Below are 16,702 nucleotides of genomic sequence, written 5' to 3'. Positions count from 1 at the left end.
CAGAGGTTGCCAGAGTGAAGTTGTAAACAACATCAAACTGCCTTACGGACCCCAGCTCTGGATTTCTTCCTTGGGGTTTACTCTCGAAGCCTTTCCCATGGGTAGGTATCGTCGCAAGGCAGCAGGGGTTTAAATCAGAGTTTTCCTTCTCCTAGGCAGGCTGCCGTCCAAGGGTGATGAGCCCCACCTGCCATGATCTGGGGTGATATGAGAGCTTAAGGTTAAGGAATCCTTAGGGAACAGTGATCACAATATTATCGAGTTCACTTTGAAATTTGAGAAGGAGAAACTAAATTCCAATGTGTTGGTATTTCAGTGGAATAAAGGAAATTACAATGGCATGAGAGGGAACTGGCCAAAGTTGACTGAAAAAGGACACTAGCAGAAAGGACAGCTGAGCAGCAATGGCTGGAGTTTCTGCGAAAAATGAGGGAAGTGTGAGAGATATATTCCAAATAAGAAGAAATTTTTGAATGAAAGAAGGACACTGCCGGGGCTGACGAGTGAAGTCAGAGCCAAAGTAAAAGCAAAAGAGAAGGCATACAAGGAAGCCAAAGAGAGTGGGAAGATAGAGGATTGGGAAGCTTTTAAAAATTTGCAGAAGGAAACTAAGAAGGTCATTAGGAAGGAAAAGATGAATTATGAAAGGAAGCTGGCAACTAATATCAAAAAAATACTAAAAGCTTTTTTTAAGTATATAAAAAGAAGAAGAGAGTGGAAGGTAGATATAGGAACAATAGAAAATGATGGTGGAGATATTGTAATGAGAGACATAGAGATGGCAGAGAAACTGAATATGTATTTTGCATCAGTCTTCATGGTGGAAGGCATCTGCAGTATACTGGACATTCAGGAGAGTCAGGGAAGTGAAGTATGTTCAGTGAATATTACGACTGAGAAGGTGCTCAGGAAGCTTAATGGTCTGAGAGTAGATAAATCTCCTGGACCAGATGGAGTACACCCTTCGGTTCTGAAGGAAGTAGCTGTGGAGGCATCAACAATGATCCTTCAAGAATTGATAGATTCTGCCATTGTACCAGATGATTGGAAAATTGCAAATGTTACTCTGCTATTTAAGAAGGGTGAGAGGCAGCTGAAAGGAAACTATAGACTTGTTAGCCTGACATCGGTGGTTGGGAAGTTGTTGGAATCGATTGTTAGGGATGAGATTACGGAGTACCTGGAGGGATATGACAAGACAGGCCAAAGCCAGTATGGTTTCCTGAAAGGAAAATCCTGCCTGACTAACCTACTGCAATTGTTTGAGGAAATTACAAGCAGGGTAGACAAAGGAGATGCTGTAGATGTGGTGTACCTGCATGCTCAGAAGGCCTTTGACAAGGTGCCACACATGAGGCTGCTTAGCAAGATAAGAGCCTATGGAATTACAGGGAAGTTACTAGCATGGGTGGAGCATTGGCTGATTAGCAGAAAAACAGAGAGTTGGAATAAAGGGATCCTATTCTGGCTGGCTGCCCGTTACCAGTGGAGTTCCACAGGGTCAGTGTTGGCACTGCTGCTTTTTACGATGTACGTCAATGATTTGGACTATGGGTTAATGGATTTGTGGCTAAATTTGCTGATGGTACAAAGATAAGTGTAGAGTGGATAGTGTTGAGGAAACAGAGAGCCTGCAGAGAGACTCAGATAGTTTAGGGGGATGGACAAATGAAATACAATGTTGGGAAGTGTATGGTCATGCACTTTGGTGGAAGAAGTAAACGGGCAGACAATTATTTAGATGGAGAGAGAATTCAAAATGCAGACAGACAAAGGGACTTAGGAGTCCTAATGCAGGATACCCTAAAGATTAACCTCCAGGCTGAGTCGGTGGTGAAGAAGGCGATTGCATGTTGACATTTATTTCTGGAGGTATAGAACATAAGAGCAAGGATGTAATGTTGAGGCTCTATAAGGCACTCATGAGTCCACACTTGGAGGATTGTGTGCAATTTTGGGCTCCTTATTTTAGAAAGGATATACTGTCATTGGAAACAGTTCAGAGAAGATTCACGAGAATGATTCCAGGAATGAAAGGGTTACTGTATGAGGAACATCTGGCAGCTCTTGGGGTGTATTCCCTGGAGTTCAGGAGAATGAGGGGGGCCTCATAGAAACATTTTGAATGTTAAAAGGCCTGAACAGATTATATATGGCAAAGTTATTTCCCATGGTAGGGGAGTCTAGGATAAGAGGGCACGACTTCAGGATTGAAGGATGTCCATTTAGAACAGAGATGTGGAGAAATGACTTTAGTCAGAGGGTGGTAAATCTGTGGAATTTATTGCCACGAGTGGCTGTGGAGGCCGAGTAATTGGGTGCATTTAAGGCAGAGATAGATAGTTTCCAGATTAGCCAGGGCATCAAAGGGTATAGGGAGAATCCAGGGGAGTGGGGATGACTGGAAGAATTGGATCAGCCCATGATTGAATGGTGGAGCAGACTTGATGGGCTGAATGGCCTACTTCTGCTCCTATATCTTATGGTCTTATGGTTAACCATTTACTACCACTCTTCGGCTTCTCCCACAAGGCCAAAGTCTAATCCAATTTACTATCTCATCTTCAACGTCAAGAGACTGAACCTTCTTGACCAACCTCCCATGCAGGGCCTTGTCAAATGCCTTTCTGAAATCCAAATAGGCAACATCACTGCTTTGTCTTAACCAACTTCATCAAAAAACTCTATAAAATTGGTTAGACATGACCTACCATACACAAAGCCATGCTAACTATCCCTAATCAGTCCCTGTCTATCCAAATGCTCATATGCCTGGTCTCTTATAATAGCTTCCCACTACTGATATCAGGCTCACTAGTTTATTCCTGGTTTATTCTTAGAGCCTTTCTTAAACAGCAGACCAACATTTGCTATCCTCCAATCCTCCAGAACCTTACCTGTCTCTAAGCATGATTTAAATATCTCTGATAGGGCCTCTGCAACTTCTGCACTTGCATCTCACAGGGTCCGAAGACACACCTTATCAGGCTCTGGGGATTTATCCACCCTAATTTGCCTCAAAACAGTAAACACCCCTTCTCTGTAATCTGTATAGGGTCCATGACATTGCTGCTGCTTTGCCTCACTTCTATAGACTCTGTCCGTCTCCCCAATAAACACAGATTCAAAAAATACATTTACGACCTCTATCTCTATCTCTTTTGGTTCTACACATAGATTACCCATTCAGATCTTCCGGAGGACCAATTATATCCCTTGCAATCTTTTTGCTCTTAATGTACCTGTAGAAACCCTTAGGCTTCCCTTCACCTTGTCTGCTAGAACAAATTCATTCCTTTTTTTTCTTTCTTAAGTGTTCTCGTGCATTCCACAAGTGCCTCATTACCTGTCTATACCAGCTATGTACTTCCATTTTTTTTCCTTAACTAGGGCCTCAATATCTTTTGAAAACCAAGCTTCTCTAAACCTTTTAACCTTGTCTTTTATTCTGACAAGCTTTATACTCTCAAAATTTCAGTTCTGAAGGCCTATCTCTTATCAAGTACACCTTTGGCAGAAAACAGCCTTTCCGAATTCACACATGCCAGATCCTTTCTGATAGCGTCAAAGTTGGCCTTTCTCCAACTTAGAATCTCAACCCATGTACCAGATCTTTCCTTTTCCATAATTATCATGAAATTAAAAGCAATATTATCACAAGATGTAAAGTGTTTCCAACAGAAACTTCTGCCACCTGCCCTGTCTCATTCCATAATAAGAAATCAAGTATTGCACACTTTCTTGTTGGGATTTTTATGTACTGATTAAGGAAACTTTCCTAAGCACATTTGACAAACTCTATTCCATCAAGTCCTTTCACAGTATGGGATTCCCAGTCAATATGTAGAAAAATAAATTCACCTACCATAACAACCTTATGTTTCTTGCAACAACCTATGATAAGTCTACAAATCTGTTCCTCTAAATCCTGCGGACTGTTGGGTGATCTATAAAATAGCGCCATTAATGTGGTCATACCTTTCTTGTTCCTCAGGTCCATCTATAAAGCTTCACTAGATGTTCTCTCCAGCCTGTCTGACTGAGCACTGCCATGACATTTTCCCTGACTAGTAATGCCACCCCTCACCCTTTAATCTCTCCCACTCTATCATGTCTAAAACAACGGAACTTCCTGCCCCTCCTGCAACAAAGTCTCACTGATAGGTACAATATCATAATTCCACGTGTTGATCCATGCCCAGAGCTCATCTACCTTTCCTACAGTACTTTTAGCATTGAAATATGTGCAGCCCACCATTCTTCCTGTGACTGTACGGGTTTCCGTCAGGTGCTCATTTTACCTCCCACAGTTGAAGGATGTACCAGCTGGTAGTTTAGTTGGTCATTGAAATTGTCCCGTCATTAGGCTGATTAAATTGAGGGATTGATGGGTGACATGACTCCATGAGCCGGTGGGCCCTATTCTGTGCTGTATCTCAATAAATAAAAATACATTAATTAACTTAGTATGATAGTCACGACATGCTCAACCTTCTGATTCCTGACTTTTTCGCAGGTCTTAACAACATCTGTCTCTCCACAACCACTTCACTATCTGTTCTAGCAGTCTGATTCCCATTCCCATGCATCTCTAGGTTAAACCACTCCTCCCCCACCCTTGCAGTACTATTAATCCTTCCCGCTAGGATATTCATCCCCCTCTAGTTTAGGTGCAAGCTGTCTCTTCTCTACAGGTCCAACCTTTGCTGGAAGAGAGTCCAATCATCCAAAATCTTATACCTTCTCTCCTATACCTAATCTATGTGCTAAACTGTATGATCTTCCTACTTCTGGCTCCACTAGCACGTGGCATGGTTAGTAATCCTGACTGAGATCACAACCTAGAGGTTCTGTCCTCTAAACTCATTTAGCAGAACCTTATCATTTTTCCTATCTTTGTCTTTGGACCACAACTTCTGGCTGCTCAGCCTCCCACTTAAAAACGCCGAGGACTCCCTGGCACCAGGGAGGCAACATACTATTCGGGAATCTCGTTGTCATCCACAGAAAATCTTTTCTGTTCCCCTATCACCATAGCTCACCTCTTCTTCCACGCTCCCCATAACAGTATCCAAAGTGGTATACCTGTTGTTGAGGGGGTGGCCGCAAGGGTACTCTGTATTGGCTGCTAAACCTCTTTTACCCTCCTGACACTCAGTTTCTTGTGTCCTGTACCTTGGGTGTAAGTGCCTCTCTATATGTTTTATCTATTGCCTCCTCACCCTCCCGAATGATCCATAGTTCTTCCAGTTCTAGCTCCAACTCCTTAAGGCAGAGTGTTGGAAGCTACAGCTGGATGCTCTTCTTGCTGATGAAGTCATCGGGGGTACTGGACGTCTCCCTGCTTCTCCACATCCCACAAGAGGAGCATTCAACTATCCTGCCTGGCATTCTTACTGCTCTAACTGTTCAATTATAAAGAAGAAAACAATCAATAAACTGGGGCAGGGGGAAGTCTACCTCCAGCTTCTCACCTTCTCTCACTTAAACCTCTCCTCACTGAAGCTTCGAAGACCTAAAGCCCCTAATTCCCACTCAAACACTGTCCGCTCCAACAAAGGCCATTCCACTGCCCCATGCCTTATTTTTACTTGCCCTTATTTGCCAATCTCTGATCAGTCACTGTTCAAATGCTGGAACTCCTATCAAGTACTGCTTGTTAATGCACACTCGCTGACCTGTGTGAGTCACCTCTCCTGTCACTCCCAATCTCTGAATGGACGCTATTCAAATTTGCTAATGGCAGCTTTACATTTAGTGTAATGCTTTACAGCTGTAAAGAAGTCTGTGATGAGTTTTACATTCTCCCCATGACTGCGTGTGGGTTTCCTACAGGAGCTCATATTCAAAAGTTGTACGGGTTGTGGGCGTTTTATGCTGGTGCTGGAAGCAATAGGCAACACTGCCAGCTGCCCCAGCACATCCTTGGTCTGTGTTGGTTGTTGATGCAAGAGACACATTTCACTGTGTTTCAATGTTTCGATGTACATATGACAAATAAAGCTAATCTTCTTTAATCCCCTTCTTCTAACCATCAGATTTGACCGAATTACAGATTTGTTGTATTTATTCAAGTCTTGCATTTGTCAGCATCATTTGTTATGAAACCAGGTTTCATTCACCAGAATATTTTAAACTTTACCAGGTAAATAAAGTGATCTGAGAATAAAATTGGTTCCTGATAAATGGGGTCTAGAGATAGAATGAAAAGTTATGTATGTGAGAAATGTGAAACCTGCCTCAGTATTGCCCTAGGATGTAAAAAAATGCTACTTTATATATGCAGGAGTCCATTATTAAATAAAAGGGAATGCACAATATAGCATTAGGGCAATATTTTTTATTCTGCTTTTCTTCTGTTGTACACCAGACAGTGCTGTAACATGGAGAGTATTTAGACATGCTTGGCAGCACAGTAGCTTAGTGGTTAGCACAGGGCTTTATAACACAAATGACTCAGGTTCAGTTCATGACGCTGCCTGCAAGGAGTTTGTACGTTCTTCCCGTGACTGCGTGGGCTTCCTCCAGGTGCTCCGGTTTCTTCCCAGAGTCCAAAGACATACCGGTTGGCAGGTTAGTTGTTCATTGTAAATATCCTATGATTAGGCTTGGATTAAATTCGGTGATTGATGGGTGGAGTGGCTCGAAGGCCTGAAAGGGCCTATTCCATACATATTCAATAAACAAATTTAAAAAACATGTAGTATCAAATGCTATTACAGGGGTGATTGATAAGTTTGTGGCCTAAGGTAGAAAGAGTCAATTTTAGAAAACCTAGCACATTTATTTTTCAACATAGTCCCCTCCTATATTTACACGAGTTATTAACTTCAAACTTTCTGCATAATCACTCAAAGAGTTGAACTGCATGTGCATGTAACGAGAGCTGTATAACTCATCTCCTACGAACTTACCAATCACCCCTCATACATGTGCTGCATTATTATATGCTACCCTAAATAATGAAAAACAGAATGAAAAAAAATCCAAATTATCTCTTTGGTATCCTTGTACTTTGATTTGGCACAGAGTCTTGTAGGTAGCTGGGTGGATGGATACTTCACGACAGTCCGAACCTAACAGGTTGCAGTTATCCAACTGCCTGATTCCAACATTAGTGAATTCTCCAGCTGTCTATTTTTTGGCTTCATTCAAGCAAGCCTCTTTGATGAGCTTCCTACAATGGCATCTTTTTCTTGGTTATGTGCCTTTGGCCCATTAATTTCATGCCAGTCATCCACCACCCATTTACATTGAATAGAATTTAATGCCTTTTTATTCTCCCACCACACCCCCCCACTCAGTGTCATTTAACCTTCCCACCCACACATTGTTTGAATGTGAAAGAAAACTGAAGCATCTGGAGAAAATTCATTTGTTCACAAGGAGAATGTACAGACTCCACACGGTCAACGCCAGAAATCAGTACTGAACTGTGAGACATATAAACTAGCTATTTTTCTATGCCATCCTGTTTTTCAATATTTTCAATTGCCTCCCTGAAAGTTATTGGAACACATCACAGCTTCTTGTCTCACCTAGGACTAAATGGTACTGGTTTTCTAGTAATCTTTAGTGGTACATTCATCTTCTCACTGCTGCCATCAAGAAAAAGGTGCAAGAGCCTTAGAACTCACACCACCTGGTTCAGGAACAGTTAACACCCTTTGACCAGGCTCTTGAACCAAAGGGGATAACTTCACTCAACTTCACTTGCCCCATCAGTAAAATGTTCCCATAACCAATGTGCTCACCTTCAAGGACTCTTCATCTCATGGTCTTGATATTTATTGCTTATTTATTTATTATTATTATTATGTCTTCTTTTTGTATTTGCGCAGTTTGTTGCCTATTGCACTCTGGTGCAACACTCTGGTTAGGCGGTCTTTCATTGATTTTGTTATAGTTATTATTCTATAGATTTATTGAGTATGCCCACATGAAAATGAATCTCAAGGTTGTATATGGTGACATATATCTACTTAGATAATAAAATTTACTTTGAACTTTGAGTTTCACGGCTGAAATGATTGGTCTCATTGAGTTGCAGAGCTCCCTATTTCCTATTGCAAAGCAAGGATTTGTCAAAATTTCGGGTTGGAACTCTGCATCCTTGGAAAGAGCGTTTGGTGATCAGAAGTAGTGGTTGAGAAGGGAGATATTGGAGTAATAAAACGTGTCATTGGGACCTCATTATTGGAAGGTGGGGTTTGGGTTACTGTGGGCATGAGAGGTAACGTCCAGTGATAAAGATAATCTGTTTACCTGCAAGTATTTTTGTCCGGAGATGAGACTGTTATCTAAGAAGTGCTCAGAGGAGAATGAATATGGTTCAAGCTTCCATACAATCATCCAAGATGATTAGGACATGAGGACTCGTGTCACCAATATGATGTTAAAATTGCATCAGAGCCATAAGGGTGCCCAGTGCCTGTAAGTGACTGATCCAGTTTCCAGAGAGATGTAATACCATGTGGAAATGAATACAGGGTATTATTATTCATTCAAATAAGTGTTTCATTTACATAAAGCTGCCAAACAATGTTAGGCAATTGAATTTCCAGGTACCTTTGAAGAATGAAAAATACAACAGGGGAACAATTTATATTTATTAAGTATTCAGCCTTGCATTCATAGTTAATGTGACCACAAAGAAATCTTTCTCTTTAATTGCAAAGGTCATTGATTTTTATTTTGTCTTTAGAGAGTCACTGTTACTCTTAGAAAACTGCTTCTCAAAAGAAAACAGCAGCCAATTTCAAGGAGCATTAAAGGGAGATTTTAATGTTGAGCAATAAAATGGAAGAAGTCGACAGCTCTAATTCTTTGTCCTCTCGGTTTATAATTTGAAATCAAAAATACTTTCAATAATTTTTAGTAAGCGCTATTTGGTTCAATTGCATGTCTCTAACCTTCTTCAGATGGCAGTTATAAATCCAATTCCAACATCCGAGGCTTAACCAAGTGTATTGGTAAAGGTACATAAATTTGGGTTAACAAAACATCGAGATGTAATGGATGGTGAAAACTAATTAATTACATTGAATTAGGAGTTTATTATGAAGAGCCCCATGCTTTCAATTTGAATATGATCCTGCTTTATTTTGTACTTTCATTATTCACTAACTTCTGACTATTTGATTAGTCATGATATTTTACATTTTCAATTTACTGATGTTGCGTAAAAACACCACATCCACTACTCCAAAGCTACAACAGTGAAAATGGGAAAACTTGTCACAAGTAATTTCAGATTAACAAATAAGAGTCACACTACTTCTGTTAAGAGCAGCGCTCCGTGAGGTTTCTGTTCCTCATCTCCAATCAATACAGGTAGATTTGCAACTACAAGTGAAAGTATAGTTTGACCCTAAGACATTAACAGGGTGACTTGACACATAGAAATTCAGTCAGCGTCAAGATCTTACTGTTATGCCACTTCAAGAAAGGACTTCAGTACAAGTAAATATAATGGGTTAGATTTTGACTGTGCAATAAGATAAAATGGTTGACATTGAATTGGCAGTCTGGCTTATAATTTGTCCTAGTACATATTATGGCGGCTCGCCCACGCAGCAAGCGAACCGGCTCCAGCAGTTGCGGGCAAGTCAGCAGCCAACGGCAACCGAGGGGGCTCTGAGCGCGGGGCAGACCTCGGCCTGAAAGCCAACCTCACTTCCGCCCCGCAAAGAGCAGGGGATGCTGGGAGCGGGCACATAAGCGCGCGCGGATTGAAACAGTAAACAGTTCAACCAGACCCTGCTCGACTCAGTGTGTTGCTTTCACTCATTGCCTATCGGCGTGAACACATTGGTGACCCTGACGGTCCAACAGCATTTGGACCCAGCATGAACAACTCAGCTCTGCAGAATGCAGTTTCCCTTAAACTGACAACCTTCTGTACCACTCAACCCCTGATCTGGTTCGAGCAAGCAGAGGCCCAGTTCCAGGTCAGGCAAATTGTCTCAGTGCCACCAGGTATTACTACGTGATGGGCACCCTTGACCAGGAGACAGCGGGCTGCGGCTGATGACTTTCTGCATCAGCCCCCAGCAACAGACAGGTACGAGACACTCAAGGCCCTGTTAATCCGCACATTTGGCCTCTCCTGCCGTGAACGGGCTGCGCGGTTACTGCATACGGACAGCCTCGGCGACCGCACACTATCAGCCCTGATGAGCGACGTGCTAGCACTGGCAGACGGCCATAAGCCTTGCCTGCTTTTTGAACAGACCTTCTTGGAGCAAATGCCAGAAGACATCCGCCTCCTGCTAGCAGGTGAAGACTTCAGAGACCCGTGCAGGGTGGCTGCCTGCGCGGATGTGCTTTGGCACGCCAAACAAAATGGCGGAACCACCATCGAAATTAGTGCTGCGGCACGGCCGAAAGTCCAGCCCTCCCACACCCCAGCAGCGGAGCACGTAACACCCACACCAAGGGACGGCACCACTTCTGAGTCTTGGTGTTTTTATCATAAAAGGTGGGGTTCCGGGGCCCACCGCTGCCGACCACCATGCTCGTTCCAGGGAAACGCCAGGACCAGCCGTCGCTGATGGCTATGGCGGCTGGTCACCATGATAGCTTCCTCTACATTTGGGACAAGCATTCCGGGCATAGATTCCTGGTGGACACGGGGGCGGAAATCAGTGTCCTACCCGCCTCGAGCCACGATACCCGACCTAGAAGAACAGGACTGAAACTTACGGCAGCCAACAGTAGCACAATCCGCACCTATGGCACAATAACTATTCTCTTGCAGTTCAGTTCCAGCCACTTTACATGGACATTTACGCTGGCCGCAGTATCACAGCCATTGCTGGGTGCGGACTTCCTCCACGCGCACTGCCTGCTCGTGGATTTGAAGGGGCAACGATTGGTCGATGCGAAGACGTACCAGACTTTCTCCCTCAGTGAGGCCAGGTTACCGGCCCCGCAGCTGGACTCCGTCACTTATTCCGACAACAAGTTCGCCTGAGTGCATCTATCATCACGCTGCAATTTTCCTCAACAGACCCCAAGCACGGCGTGATGCACCACATCCCCACACAGGGACCTCCCCTTCGTGCCCGGGCCCGCAGGCTACCACCCAACAAGCTCCGCCTCGCAAAGGAGGAATTCAAGAAGATGGAGGAGATGGGGATTGTGCGGCATTCCGACAGTCCGTGGGCCTCCCCACTCCATATGGTGCCCAAGTCCGCAGGAGGGTGGAGACTGTGCAGCGACTATAGGAGGCTGAACGATGTCACCACGTCCGATTGTTATCCGGTACCACACATCCAGGACTTTATTGCCAACCTGCATGGGGCGCATCTTTTTGGAAATTGACCTGGTCCGAGGGTATCATCAGATCCTAGTCCACCCGGATGATGTACCCAAGATGGCCCTCATTTCTGCCTTTGGCCTGTTCAAGTTCCTCAGGATGCCGTTTGGGCTCAAAAACGCATCGCGGACGTTCCAGTGCCTGATAGATGCAGTAGGGCGAGATCTGGACTTACTGTTCATCTACATGGATGACATATTTATCGCCAGCCGCTCCCGCCAGGAACATCTGGCACATTTAGAATCAAAACAACTTTTAATTGCAAAATGCTTTAGGTTTCATAAGCAGAATGAAAAGAAGAGGAGTTGATTTCAGCTTATGTAGCTGAATTGAAGAAATTGTCCAAGGATTGTCAATTCAGTTTTGGGCTTAATGATGCACTGAAAGATCACATAGTTTGTAGAATCTTACAAAGAAGCACAACTCACATTTAAAACAGCAGATGAAATTGGTGTATCTATGGAAACAGCAGCTGGAGATGCAATTGAGTTACAGTCAGGAATGAAAGTGACCATGAACAAGGTTACAAAGTCTAAACAGAAAACTGCTTGGCCAAACAAAGTGTGTTACCATTGTAGCAGGGGCTCACATACAACAGACCAATGCAGGTGAAACTCGCAAAAAATACAACAAAGTAGAACACACACAAAGAGCATATTGGGAAGACAAAAATAAATTAATGGCACAGGGAAGAGAAAAAGATAAAAAATCAAGTTGCAGTTTCAAAACGAACACTAGTCTATATGTTGTTGATGAAAAATCTGTTAATGATGAGAGTGACAGGGTGGCCATGATATTTACAATATGAAAACTAATGAGGCAAGCAATGTGGCTTACATCAGAAGTGAATGGCAAATAAATAAATTAAAATAGAATTGGACACTGGCTTAGAGCCATCCCACAATATGTTTGAATGACATTTCAAAGGTACTAAACTGAAGCCTGCAAATATCCAGCTAAGATCTTATACTGAAAGAAAGGGAACGCCTGTGGGAATGACATTCATAACAGTAAAATGCAACAAACAACAAGCCACACAGACTTGTACAGGGTAAAAACAGGAGGACCAGCATTGTGGGGCCGTTATTAGCGGAGACAACTACAACTTGATTCATCCATCCACTATATGCACGCCACATCCCCTGTAATAGAGTCAACCGAAAACAAAATTAAAACGGTTCACAGCAGTGTTCAAGGGTGGTATTGGGAAACTCAAATATATCAAGGGTAAAATAGTGTTAAATAAAAACTCCACATCCAAGTTTTACAAAGCCTGCCCAGTTCCTTATATCACCTGTGATAAAGTAGCCAGTGAGCTAGATCGTATGGAAGCTGAAGGAATTCTTTCCATGGTGAGTAGTGCCCATCTCAGGAGCCAAGAAGAATCTGTGAGGATTTGTGGTGATTTTAAGGTCACCATTAAACCAGCGCAGAAAGTAGATCAATACTCTCTGCCAAGAATAGATGATATCTTTGTAAACCTTTCTGGAGGAAATTGCTTCAGTAAGGTGGATTTAGCTGAGGCCTACCTACAGATGGAGATGGAAGAAGAGTCCACAATATTTCTCATCATAAATGCTCACAAAGGATTTTACTGCTATATTTACCTTATATTTGGAGTAGTATCTGACAGAAAACCTTGGACAGGTGCTGTAATGCTGTCCCAGGTACTCAGTGTTACTTGGATGATATCATTGTTACTGGTGAGGATCACAGGGAACATCTCCTAAATCTGAAGACTGTGTTAGAAAGATTGGAAAATACTGGGCTCAGAACACGACAGGACAAGTGTGAATTCTTCAAACCAGGCATCACTTACAGTGGTCACATCATTGGCACACAAGGATTACATAAGTGGTGGAATCCCAAAGGTCGAAGGATGTGTCACAGTTGCAGTGCTTTTTAGGATTTGTCAATTACTATAACAGGTTCCTGCCAAATGTGGCTCCTGTGCTGCACCCCTTGAACTCATTACTACAGCTTGGGAGGAAATGGCAATGGACAAAGCAGTTTTAGGTGGGTTTCTAAAAGGTAAAGAAAGTGGTGACACCAGACGCAATAGCTACACATTACTAACCACATTGTCCAATGCAGCTTGCCTGTGATGCCTCGCCTTATGGTATAGGTGCAGTCATGTCACATGTTATGAGTGATGGAAGCAAATGCCCCATAGTCTTTGCATCACATTCCATTACTGCTGCAGAGGAAATATTATGTACAGATTGACAGAAGGACCTTGAATCTGGTTTAGAGTATGTAACTCTCTCACTGGGCTCATAACAAACTCAGCTCGTTAGCTAACTCTGGCTAACAGCATCACATGGGTACTGGTGAGAAGGCCACCCTTGATAAGCATTACACTTCTAATATCGGTATGGTTTGGGTTCAAACAAACAGGAAAGTTGGGATGTTCTAACTAGGGAATATTAATTGGGGTGAGTGCTGTGTAAATATTGTCCCATGCACGGTTATCGTTCTCCAGGACATGACAGATCGTATACTGGCATAAAATTACAATGGAAGTGTATTTATCAATATTTCAACTTTAACAACCAGTTAACAGAAAAAGAAAAGAAAATTTAAAGGGCCCAATACAGTTAAACTGGTCTAAATGTGCACATAAACGTTGGATCTCATTTCTGTAGTAGTGGGGTGTATTGATTTGCTCATGGTGCTGAATTCCCATTACTGATCATAGGTCGAACATCCATCGAAGAATGTCATGAACAAATGTGCTAACTCAGAAGTATTGGCACTTCCTCCTTGAAGCAACTTGTCTCCACAAAGCACTCCTTGCAATCGGGTCTCCCTTTGGGTGGGATCCTCCAGGCATCTTCCCTTGTGCTCTTCTCTCTGCACCTCCTCACCACAAGACCTCAAACCTGCAAAAATCTAATCCCGCTCAGCGCTCTTGAATCTTCTATAGCACCCCACTGGGCAAAATGTCTCAACACGTTAAAAAAACAAAAACTAAGTCGACACTTTTCCCAACTCCCGTGTTTTTCATTCAGTTACTGTAGTTTCTGGAGTTACAAAACATGACAAGTTTTTTTGCCCATCCAAAGGGTCTCGGCCTGAAATGTCGACTGTTTGCTTTTCCATAGATGCTGCCTGGCCTTCTGAGTTCCTCCAGCATTTTGTGTGTGTTGCTTGGATTTCCAGCTTCTGCAGATTTTCTCGTTTGTGTTTGTCTGCCCGTGCTGCGTGCATTCTTTCATTGCTTCCACGTAGAGTATAGAATATAGAAGAGTACAACACAGGAACAGGCTATTCAGTCCCAAATGTACCAAACCAGCTAAAAAGCAAATCAAAAACACTGAAATACTAATTCCTCCTACCTACGCCATGTCCATATTCCATATTCTATTGTGTTTCTTGGCTTTACTGTGTATGCCCACTCGAAAATGAATTTCATGCTTGTATATCGTAACATTCGTTTTTGCTTGTTACATACACCTGTTAGGGTGCATTCTCCACTTACCTTATAAGGTAACCATAGCCTTCAGCCAGGAGCAGATGTCATCAGGTGGTTCCCAACCTTCACAGAGTGTTTCGACCCTTAACCACGACACTCGCCAGTTGGTGGGCCGGCAGTGGTGGCCAAATCACTGCCCATCTTCTCCTGGCTTCCAGCTTCCCTCCTCTCGCCTGCTCCAAATCCAACAAGGGGCTTGTTCTGCCTCTTCCCCCATCCTACCAGCTGCCTGTTTTTTGCTCCTTTCGTCCAGGCCCAGATCTGACAACTGCCATGCTGATTTGGCTGGGAAACCTCTGCAGCCGATCTCCACAGGGAACAACCATGCCTGCCGTCCCTTGTCTTTACACGCCTGCACTAAGGGCTGGTACTTCAAGTCCTTTCTTTCATGGGCCTCTTCCCATCCCTCCTCCCACGGCACAGTCAGCTCAACCAGAATTATTTTCTTGTCTTCAGTTGACCACAGTACAATGTCCGGGCATAGGGTTGTGTGCACCACATCTGGGAACTGCAACCTCCTTCCCACATCAACCCTCATCTCCCAGGCAGATTGGGCTTTGGTTGTTTGGTTACAAAAGGCCGGGCTCCCTCTTTGATGAAGGTGAAGACCTTCTTCAAATCTGTGCCAGCCGTCCTCTTCTTGCATCCCTCCCGCTCTAGTCTGTCAGCAAGAGCCAGAAGCACCATATTATGGCGCCACCTATACCGTCCTTGAGTTAGAGCTGTTTTACACACACACAGTATATGAGCCAGTGCTCCCTTTTGACCGCAGAGCTTACAGTTCGGGTCCTCTCTCATCCCCCATGTGTACAGATGTAATGGTGAAGAAAAGGTGTCATACACGGATCGCAAGAGGAAGGCCATATGGAAGGGCTCCAGTCTTTATAGCTCTGCCCATGAGATCTTGCACTTAGGCAGATCCATTTTGTCCAGGCACTCTGGGACCCTTGTTATACTGCCTTTGTCATCCGCTTCTCTTCTTCACGGATCCGTACTTCTGCCTGTACCATGTTTCGCCTGTTCCTTATGCTTGCGTTTCCCTACTGCTGGAAGTGAACTGAGCCGAGGCCTTGCAGCCCGACGCAGGGGTTGCCAATGATATCTCGCAGATTCAGAGAACACACTGCCTGCTTCACAGCTGTGCTGGCTGCCCACTTGCGCCCAGATCTGGTTGTAATGCCTGCTTGCTTTACCAAGACATCATTGGAATCTCTCAAGCTTAATAAGGCTCTGCATTTTGCCACCTTAAATACCTCCATAACAGAGGACAGGGGAAGCTACAGTTGCCCACTGAAGAGAAGCTTGGGGGGACTCCCAACCATCTCCGCAGGTTCTTGATGGTTTTCCTCTCGATGGCCTCTAAGGGGAACTCATAAATCTTGAAGAGCCAGAGAAGCCTGGGCAGAATGCCGTATTGGTACAGCCAGGCCTTGAATTTACCGGGAAGTCCGGATTTGTCGATCTTTTTCAGCTATTCGTCTGTCTGCTTCACAGCATTGGTGACATTGGCCCCATCTGTCAGTGCACATTAAACCACTTCCCCAAGTATCTTATCGGGTTATCTTCGATGGAAGGGATGACCTCACCCTGAACTTGGAGGCTAAACTTGCTAGTAAATTTGCCCTTTCTGATCACCATGCACCTGGACTTCTTGGCCTTGAAGGACATCCTTGCCCAAGTGGCTACATTACCCAGGGTTTCCAATACCCATCTTGCTTGGACATGTGATACAGTTGTTATAGTGATGTCGTCCATGAACCCTCGTAGAGCCGGCTGAACAATGCCTGACTCCAGCGTTGGGCCGCGGGCTACACCTTCTGCTGCTGATAATAGGAAGTTCATTCCCATAATAAATAGGGTGGGGGAGATGGTGCACCCTGTTGGAATCCCCTTCTGGAGGTCCTGCC

The 16,702-nt window shown here is 43.8% G+C and overlaps 1 long non-coding RNA gene across 1 annotated transcript in view; it reads right to left on the bottom strand.

The window, feature by feature from the left end:
* The window catches only part of LOC134347694 (uncharacterized), a 79,969-nt gene that overhangs the window by 1,261 nt on the left and 62,006 nt on the right, over window positions 1-16,702 (bottom strand). The gene's annotated exons all lie outside the window — the stretch shown is intronic.

Source organism: Mobula hypostoma, chromosome 6 (assembly GCF_963921235.1).
Source record: "Mobula hypostoma chromosome 6, sMobHyp1.1, whole genome shotgun sequence".
In the NCBI taxonomy this organism is placed as follows: domain Eukaryota; kingdom Metazoa; phylum Chordata; class Chondrichthyes; order Myliobatiformes; family Myliobatidae; genus Mobula; species Mobula hypostoma.
Note: the sequence above shows the minus strand (reverse complement) of the source record. Positions and strands in the feature narration are given on the sequence as shown.